The sequence below is a fragment of the Megascapheus bottae genome, chromosome 7, assembly GCF_031878675.1.
Source record: "Megascapheus bottae isolate mThoBot1 chromosome 7, mThoBot2.hap1, whole genome shotgun sequence".
NCBI classification, from domain to species: Eukaryota; Metazoa; Chordata; class Mammalia; order Rodentia; family Geomyidae; genus Megascapheus; species Megascapheus bottae.
The window spans coordinates 16,870,865-16,881,035 of record NC_143515.1 but is presented as its reverse complement, the minus strand read 5'-3'; positions in this window follow the sequence as shown (position 1 = coordinate 16,881,035).

Below are 10,171 nucleotides of genomic sequence, written 5' to 3'. Positions count from 1 at the left end.
AAGTCCTCCATCTACTATCTAAGACGGGGATAGTGCAGAGATCCCTCCTCCCCAGAAGGAATTCAGGTTTGGATAACAGAAAGGAAAGATATGATGAGGACCGGCTGGCTACGGTGGAGGAGAAGTTAAGAGAAATCCTCCGTCTACTATCTAAGACAGGGATAGAGCAGAGATTCCCCCCACCCCCAGAAGTAGGAAATCGATATGACCCCCCTGGCCACTATCTTGGCCGAATCTAATCCTTACCCCCTATTCCCAGTGCCTTCGGCTGCAGCCTTGCAGCCCCAATCCCCTTCTCAACCCTTATGTGTGTCTAAAGGTCCTAGCAACAAGTGCCTCCTAACAGGCACTACAACGAGGCAAAGTACATCGCAACTAAACCTGGCTCAGGCTGCTAAGAGGCATGTAATAGCGATCGCACCGGGACAGAGAATAGCACAGCTAGTGCTTGTGTCTTTACTTCCCGTGGGGACTGCTAATTCCTCTGCCCCAGGTGGACAGAGAGGATTTGGATCCTCTGATATGTATTGGGTACAAAGCATAAATAAAACAAGAGAGGCCTGAGATGACTCTATTTATACAAGAAAAGCCCTTTAAAGGAATATTACACACAGGAGCAGATGTGTCTGTGATATCTAAAGAGCATTGGCCAGCCCAATGGCCCCTAACAACCTCTATGACTTCCCTACGAGGGATTGGGAGTGCAGCTGACCCACAGCAGAGCAGTGCGATCCTTGCTTGGAGAGACGAGGAAGGGCACTCTGGTCATTTTCAGCCATTTGTCCTGGATCATTTGCCAATTAATTTATGGGAAAATGGCAGTGTATATGTTTAGTCCTAGTGCTGCAGTTACTAAGCAGCTGCTTGATCAAGGCCTCTTCCCCTCTGGGGCACTGTGCTGAGCAGCTCAGGGCGGGCCAGGGACACTCCAACCCCAGTCTCACCCACGGAGACAAGGATTAGGGTAAAAAATCATTGCAGCTCAGCAGCTGGCACAGAAACAGCTGGATTTGGGGCGTGTAACCCCTTCTAACTCTCCATGGAATTCTCCAATTTTTGTTAGAAAGAAAAAAAATCAGGTAAATAGAGGCTGTTACAAGATCTAAAAAAGTAAATGCAACTTTGGAACTGAGGGGGACAATACAGCCCGGCTTGCCTTCACCCATGGCAATGCCAAAGGATACTTATAAAATTATTATAGATTTGAAAGTTTGCTTCTATACTATAGCCCTGGTGCCTCAAGACTGTAAGCGTTTTGCCTTCAGCGTCCCCTCTGTTAATTTTAAAGAACCCATTATATGGTATCCTTGGCTTGTGCTTCCACAGGGCATGGCAAATAGCCCAGCTTTATGTCAAAGTTTTGGAGCTAGATCCATTATTCCACCCGCGAAAAATTTTCTTTTGTTTATATTGTTCATTATATGGATGATGTTTTGTTGGCTTGTTCTGACCCTACTGTCGTACGACAAGCCTTTCGACAACTACAGCAAACTCTGAGCCTCTTTGGCCTCATCATAGCAGCTGAAAAGGTTGAGGAACACACCCCATTTACATATTTGGCCATTCAGTACTTTAAAAGGTAAATATACTTAATCATGCTTTGTTGGTTTTAAATTTTTAAAATTTGGACTTAAATAATTTATCCGCTGCTCTGCGATTCTGGGACAAAAGAGAGCAGCGTGCTTTTGCCTTAGTAAAGTGGAAGGATCCTCTAACTGGTGCTTGGCAAGGACCCGATCCCGTTCTAACATGGGGTCGAGGGCATATATGTGTTTTTCACAAGGAGAAAATGATGCACGCTGGCTGCCTGGACACTTTGTTCGGATTGTGGAGACTGACAGTGGCCATCCAAGCAGCGACTCACTGGGCCTACAGCCCCAACCCTCCAGTGGTGCATCCTGCGACGTGGGAAGGACCTGAGTTATTTGTGCATGTTGATGGGACTGCTCCTGATCCATTTGTTCAACACATTCATAGGATCCCCCGGTGTGTCAATCACCAATATTCCTGGAATTTCCTCACAGCTACTAGGCTGGTCAGGAGCCAGTTCTACCCAGGTCCTCCTATCAAAAGAACTTTATGAGCTGTTTCTCCTCTTGCTATTATGCTATTATGTCGGGACCTTTTCACATATTCATTAATTCTACACAATTTAATGTAACACGTGACAATTGTTCTTTTACAAATTGTATGCTATCGAGAGAAGAGATTGTTCTTGTTAGTTTGTTTTTACCATCCCTCTTCTTAACAACCTTGTTTTGTGAAAGATGCCCAGGTGAAAAGCAGAGGCCTCCGGAGGTAAGTAGAAATCGGCTGACCCCCTGCATGTCTGTGTTTTGTTTTGTTTTATTTTTTTTAAAGGTGCACCGTGGGCCTAAAACAGAGGCCTGCCTGGTCAAGGGACGCCTTGACCCCCCCTTCTGAGTTTCTTGTTGCTAACAGGGCATGCCTGAGAGTCCCACCAGCAAGACGTGTCTGAATCAAAAAATAGTTGTTTAGTGAATACATTCATCTAGATTCATGTTCTTGTGTTAAGTGTATCTGTTGGAGTCCAATTTTCTTGTTATATGTCAATGTCTGATTTTGTTTCAGAGCCTTTTGTAGGTGTAGTTAGGATGGCCTCCGTCTGTCAGCTACCAGGGAATGGAAATCTTTCCGTCACTCTGGTAGTTTAAGGCCAGACATGCCATCAGAAGTTTGGAAGTTACTTAAACGTCTCTGTTTCTCTGTCTTGTTCGTGTTACCTATTTTTCCTTGTCCAGTTTTGTCTTAAAATTAGTACCAGTTCTAAATATGGACCCTTCTGGATTTTCTGTGTGTACTCAAGCACACATCCTTGTTATTTATTTGAACCTTTCTGGGCCTAGTATGGGCGCTCCCGCGTGTCTGCAGTTGTAACAAGCCCTGGAAAAATATATTCCAGCTAAGTTGCCTTGCAAAAAGTTTTGTTTTGAACCTGGTTCTCACCTGCAAGAGTAAAATTGCCAAAGCTCTCTTGACACAAACTTCCGGAAAACGAACGGCCGATATTAATTTTGCCCGCTTTCAGATCTTTGAGTGTGAGTGTGTGTGAATGAGTGACTGAACATGTTCAAGGTTCAATTGTCAGCATGCTGTATAAAACAATGGATTAAGTTATACTTGAAACACAAAGGCAATTGGGAAATCTAAGCTTAAAACTTCAAGAAAAAGTATTAGGTTTGAAGGTTTTACAATGTCTCAATGATTATTCCATTGTGTTAAAGAGAAACCGGTAAAAAGTATTTTTCTAAAGATCCTGAAATCGGCATTTTAAAACTCTGGTATGCATACAGCTGTTTACATTGCAAACATTGAATCCTGTTTAGCACAGAGGTATTAGGGAATTAGGGATGTCTTACCTTTAAAGTTTGGAGACGTGTATTAGAGATCTAAATGTAAATTTGTTGGCTAATGTCAGAAACTTTGCCTCTCTGTCTTTTCTTGCAGACTGACACTGGAAATCTGATGATAAAATGTGGATAGTATAAATGTTTAAAGGTTTATCTCCTTATGATTTGGTTTCATACTACTTCGCAATTGGGTGGGAAAAAAAAAGGAAGGAAGGAAACTAAGTCCAGACTTACAGTTTTGGTGCACAGATGTTGGTAATTCTTGCATTAGGGAAAAACTGTTATTTGAGTTTAAACTGTTGATGGAGTTCTAGGCAGTAATAATCTAAAAACAAAACAAAACGCCTCTTCTAAAGGCAAAGGGGAGCCCTAGGGGCCTGGAGACAAAAGGAGTTCTTTGTGTTCTTAAAGGTTTTTCAACTGCAAATTCTAAGGTGTTAATTGTTGAAGCCAGTATCAGTTGAAGTTTCTAAGAACACTGGAAATGGGTTTCTAAACAATATTTGAAAGTAAAGTTTGTCTTCAATGTTTGTTTAAAGAAAGAGAAAAAAGGAAAATTAGGACTAGCAAAATGATTGCTTAATTGCTATTAATTGCTTAATTGCTTAATTGCTCTTATAAGATACTTTATAGCAGTTTCCAGCTGGGACATGGAGAAGGACGGCAATCCTTATTCAGATGTAACTTTGCCTCTTACCAGGTTCCAGGCAAAATCCTGCTTAGAGACTATTTCTGAGTTGACCACCTTGTTGCTTCTAATTGGAGTAAAGGGGCCTTTTATAGGACTCATTGATCTGAAAGCCACAGTTTAGAGCCAGCCCGGGCAAAGCAAAGTCCCTGTGAGATTGTGGTGTTTAATCGGGCAGCAGAGTGCTATTGAGGCAGAGTTGCTTTGGAGCTCGAAGCAGCAGAGTGAAAAGCTGGGGGACAGCACTCAGGCACCAAGCTCGGGACTCACAGTGGCAGAGTGCAAGCCTTGAGCTGCAGAGCTGAGGAGCGGCACTCAGGCCCTGAGTTTGGGACTTAAAATGGCAGAGTGCTAGCCTTGAGCTGGAGAGCTGAGAGACAGTAGCCAGATCCTGAGTTCAAGTCCAGCAACCAACAAAGTGAAATGCAATGGGATGTTTATCTCGGTGTGAAGACACACTATTGGGAGGAAAGCAAGTAATCCACTGCTTGGATGGCAGAGATGGTGTCAGATCCTAGCGTCACTTGTGCTTGGCCATTCAATATTAATCAGAGCCAGGAGGTCATAGAGAAGTTTATAAGCGTGCCTTACTAATGCCCATGCCTTTCATAACTGGGCAGGAACTTGTCAATCTTCTGTGATAGTGGGTACTTGAAAGTTCTAACTGAGCGAATTTTTTATTTGACGCCAGCCACAAATTCAGGAAAGTTTGTGGATCTGAGGCTTGTGTCTTTATTAATCTGTTTAGATCTGACAACTGAAGCATTGTTAAGGTTGCAGACAATTGTTAAGGTTCCCCAAAAAATCAAAAAAAAAAAAAAACCTTTGCAAATGGGTGCTAAGTAGGCTACACTATTGTAGCCAAAGGTGGCTTGTGCAATTGTTAAATGTTAAATATGATCTCTAGTTTGGAGCAAAGTATTGTTCCTGATATCTAATCCTTGCAACCCCTTGGTTAAACAGGTTAGGCTTTTTAAGGTCCCTGGTCAAGTACAGAGACAACGCCCGAGTCAGCTTGAAGAAGTCAGAGCAGCTGAATCTCCGCCCATCAATCCCCTTTAGATGAAGGGACCAGTCATTTTTGGAAAGTGAGACGGGATAAATTAGACATATTGGAAAGAGTAGAAATGGCACTTGTGTTTCTTTTAAAATAAAAACGGGGGATATGTTGGGAGCCAGAGTGGAATCAAACTGTACTTTGATTTGCATCAGATAATTGCTTTGTTGTCTTACTGTTTTTTGGCCTCATAGATCTGAGATTTACCATATGAATGTAACTCCCAACAGTTCCCTGATTAACCATCTGGATGTAACACCTGGCAGTTCCCTGGTTTGAAGAAGGAGTGTAAGCCTTGAGTTGTAAATAAACGGGGCTGCAGTCTCTACCTGGGTTGCAGACTTCCCGGACCCCATGTGTTTGTCTCTCTTCTATTTTTTCCAGTCCCTGTCCCCTATTTCAGGAACCCCAATTTGCTGCCGGTAGGCCCCGGAAATCCAGTATAATGGAGAGTTTATTTTGACGTTGAACTTCTCAGGGCATTGTTTTATCTCCCAAGAACGTTTTTGTATAAGCAGTGTATTTTATACTTCCACATGCAACTTCAGTATATCTGCTTTCATTTCCTCCTAGTCTTTGATCCAGTACAGTGTCCACACTGTACTTCCACCAACATTGCTCTATCTGCTAAGATTCGTTCTGTGTAAACGTGGTTTTTATTCTTCCACAAGCAACTTCAATGTATCTGCTGTTCCTCCTTGGAGTATTTCATCCAGTGTACTGGATACTGGTTTTGGTGTTGAATATCCTAGAGCATTGTTCCCTCTGATAAGAACATTTTCGTCTAAGCGGGTATGGTATTCTTCCACAAGCAACTTCAATGGATCTGCTTTTAATTCTTGGAGGATTTCATCCAGCGTACTGGATACTGGATTTGTGTGTTGAAGTTCCCACGGCATTGTTTTATCTCCTAAGAACTGTTTTGTATGATCGGTGTATTTTATACTTCCTCATGCAACTTCAGTGTATCTGCTTTGTTTCATCCTAGTCTTTGATCCAGTACAATGGACACTGTGCTTCTACCGACTTTGCTGTATCTGTTAAGACTGGTTCTGTGGAAATGTGGTTTTTATTCTTCCACAAGCAAATTCAATGTATCTGCTTTTACTTCTTGGAGGATTTCCTACAGTGTAATGATACTGGATTTTGGTGTTGAACATCCTACAGCACTGCTCTGTCTGCTAACACCTTTTTGACTAAGCGGGCTATTTTATTCTTCCTCATGCAACTTCAGTGACTCTGCTTTTATTTCATCCTAGTCTTTGATCCAGTACAACAGAGACTTACCATATGAAAGTAACCCCCAACAGTTCCCTGATTATCCATCTGGATGTAACACCTGGCAGTTCCCTGATGTGAAGAAGGAATATAAGCCTGGAGCCGTAAATAAACGGGGCTGCAGTCTTTACCTGGCCTGCAGACCTCCCAGACCCCATGTGTTTGTCTCTCTTCTATTTTTTCAGTCCCTGTCCCCTATTTCAGGAACCCCAATTTGCTGCCGGTAGGCCCCGGCAAGTGGCGCCCGAACAGGGACCCTGAAAATCTGGGACAAAGGTGGAGGACCCCGCTGTGGTGAGTGATGCGTCATAGGACTATTAAGACAGTGAGAGAGTGGGAGAATGTCTAGTCGGGAGTAAAAAATTATGAGTGAAGATGTCCACAGGCTAGATGTGCCAGTCCTAAGGAACTTACTTGAAGCGGAACGCGGGTGGAACAAGGGCAGCTTGAGAGCTTCCTACAGTTTGTCGAGGAGGCGTGCCCGCGGTTTCCAGAGGAGGGAACCCTAAATTTAGAAACCTGGCTGAGGATAGGGAAAGGAATTCAAGCTTATTACAGTGTATATGGCCCTGAAAAGACCCCAGCAGAGGATATTTCTTTATGGAATTTAGTAAATGAATGTTTACGTCTTCGACATGAGAATGCCGAATCTAATCTTGAATTAAAGAACCCTTCCGAGAAACCTGAGGCTGAGGCTTATGCCCCAGCCCGGGAGAGTTTAAATGAGATTTGGAGAAGGGAACAGCCAGTAGATATTGAGTATAAGAATTCAGGTTTGGATAACGGGAAGGAAAGATAGGATGAGGACCGGCTGGCTTCGGTGGAGGAGAAGTTAAGAGAAGTCCTCCATCTACTATCTAAGACGGGGATAGTGCAGAGATCCCTCCTCCCCAGAAGGAATTCAGGTTTGGATAACAGAAAGGAAAGATATGATGAGGACCGGCTGGCTACGGTGGAGGAGAAGTTAAGAGAAATCCTCCGTCTACTATCTAAGACAGGGATAGAGCAGAGATTCCCCCCACCCCCAGAAGTAGGAAATCGATATGACCCCCCTGGCCACTATCTTGGCCGAATCTAATCCTTACCCCCTATTCCCAGTGCCTTCGGCTGCAGCCTTGCAGCCCCAATCCCCTTCTCAACCCTTATGTGTGTCTAAAGGTCCTAGCAACAAGTGCCTCCTAACAGGCACTACAACGAGGCAAAGTACATCGCAACTAAACCTGGCTCAGGCTGCTAAGAGGCATGTAATAGCGATCGCACCGGGACAGAGAATAGCACAGCTAGTGCTTGTGTCTTTACTTCCCGTGGGGACTGCTAATTCCTCTGCCCCAGGTGGACAGAGAGGATTTGGATCCTCTGATATGTATTGGGTACAAAGCATAAATAAAACAAGAGAGGCCTGAGATGACTCTATTTATACAAGAAAAGCCCTTTAAAGGAATATTACACACAGGAGCAGATGTGTCTGTGATATCTAAAGAGCATTGGCCAGCCCAATGGCCCCTAACAACCTCTATGACTTCCCTACGAGGGATTGGGAGTGCAGCTGACCCACAGCAGAGCAGTGCGATCCTTGCTTGGAGAGACGAGGAAGGGCACTCTGGTCATTTTCAGCCATTTGTCCTGGATCATTTGCCAATTAATTTATGGGAAAATGGCAGTGTATATGTTTAGTCCTAGTGCTGCAGTTACTAAGCAGCTGCTTGATCAAGGCCTCTTCCCCTCTGGGGCACTGTGCTGAGCAGCTCAGGGCGGGCCAGGGACACTCCAACCCCAGTCTCACCCACGGAGACAAGGATTAGGGTAAAAAATCATTGCAGCTCAGCAGCTGGCACAGAAACAGCTGGATTTGGGGCGTGTAACCCCTTCTAACTCTCCATGGAATTCTCCAATTTTTGTTAGAAAGAAAAAAAATCAGGTAAATAGAGGCTGTTACAAGATCTAAAAAAGTAAATGCAACTTTGGAACTGAGGGGGACAATACAGCCCGGCTTGCCTTCACCCATGGCAATGCCAAAGGATACTTATAAAATTATTATAGATTTGAAAGTTTGCTTCTATACTATACCCCTGGTGCCTCAAGACTGTAAGCGTTTTGCCTTCAGCGTCCCCTCTGTTAATTTTAAAGAACCCATTATATGGTATCCTTGGCTTGTGCTTCCACAGGGCATGGCAAATAGCCCAGCTTTATGTCAAAGTTTTGGAGCTAGATCCATTATTCCACCCGCGAAAAATTTTCTTTTGTTTATATTGTTCATTATATGGATGATGTTTTGTTGGCTTGTTCTGACCCTACTGTCGTACGACAAGCCTTTCGACAACTACAGCAAACTCTGAGCCTCTTTGGCCTCATCATAGCAGCTGAAAAGGTTGAGGAACACACCCCATTTACATATTTGGCCATTCAGAACTTTAAAAGGTAAATATACTTAACCATGCTTTGTTGGTTTTAAATTTTTAAAATTTGGACTTAAATAATTTATCCGCTGCTCTGCGATTCTGGGACAAAAGAGAGCAGCGTGCTTTTGCCTTAGTAAAGTGGAAGGATCCTCTAACTGGTGCTTGGCAAGGACCCGATCCCGTTCTAACATGGGGTCGAGGGCATATATGTGTTTTTCACAAGGAGAAAATGATGCACGCTGGCTGCCTGAACGCTTTGTTCGGATTGTGGAGACTGACAGTGGCCATCCAAGCAGCGACTCACTGGGCCTACAGCCCCAACCCTCCAGTGGTGCATCCTGCGACGTGGGAAGGACCTGAGTTATTTGTGCATGTTGATGGGACTGCTCCTGATCCATTTGTTCAACACATTCATAGGATCCCCCGGTGTGTCAATCACCAATATTCCTGGAATTTCCTCACAGCTACTAGGCTGGTCAGGAGCCAGTTCTACCCAGGTCCTCCTATCAAAAGAACTTTATGAGCTGTTTCTCCTCTTGCTATTATGCTATTATGTCGGGACCTTTTCACATATTCATTAATTCTACACAATTTAATGTAACACGTGACAATTGTTCTTTTACGAATTGTATGCTATCGAGAGAAGAGATTGTTCTTGTTAGTTTGTTTTTACCATCCCTCTTCTTAACAACCTTGTTTTGTGAAAGATGCCCAGGTGAAAAGCAGAGGCCTCCGGAGGTAAGTAGAAATCGGCCGACCCCCTGCATGTCTGTGTTTTGTTTTGTTTTATTTTTTTTAAAGGTGCACCGTGGGCCTAAAACAGAGGCCTGCCTGGTCAAGGGACGCCTTGACCCCCCCTTCTGAGTTTCTTGTTGCTAACAGGGCATGCCTGAGAGTCCCACCAGCAAGACGTGTCTGAATCAAAAAATAGTTGTTTAGTGAATACATTCATCTAGATTCATGTTCTTGTGTTAAGTGTATCTGTTGGAGTCCAATTTTCTTGTTATATGTCAATGTCTGATTTTGTTTCAGAGCCTTTTGTAGGTGTAGTTAGGATGGCCTCCGTCTGTCAGCTACCAGGGAATGGAAATCTTTCCGTCACTCTGGTAGTTTAAGGCCAGGCATGCCATCAGAAGTTTGGAAGTTACTTAAACGTCTCTGTTTCTCTGTCTTGTTCGTGTTACCTATTTTTCCTTGTCCAGTTTTGTCTTAAAATTAGTACCAGTTCTAAATATGGACCCTTCTGGATTTTCTGTGTGTACTCAAGCACACATCCTTGTTATTTATTTGAACCTTTCTGGGCCTAGTATGGGCGCTCCCGCGTGTCTGCAGTTGTAACAAGCCCTGGAAAAATATATTCCAGCTAAGTTGCCTTGCA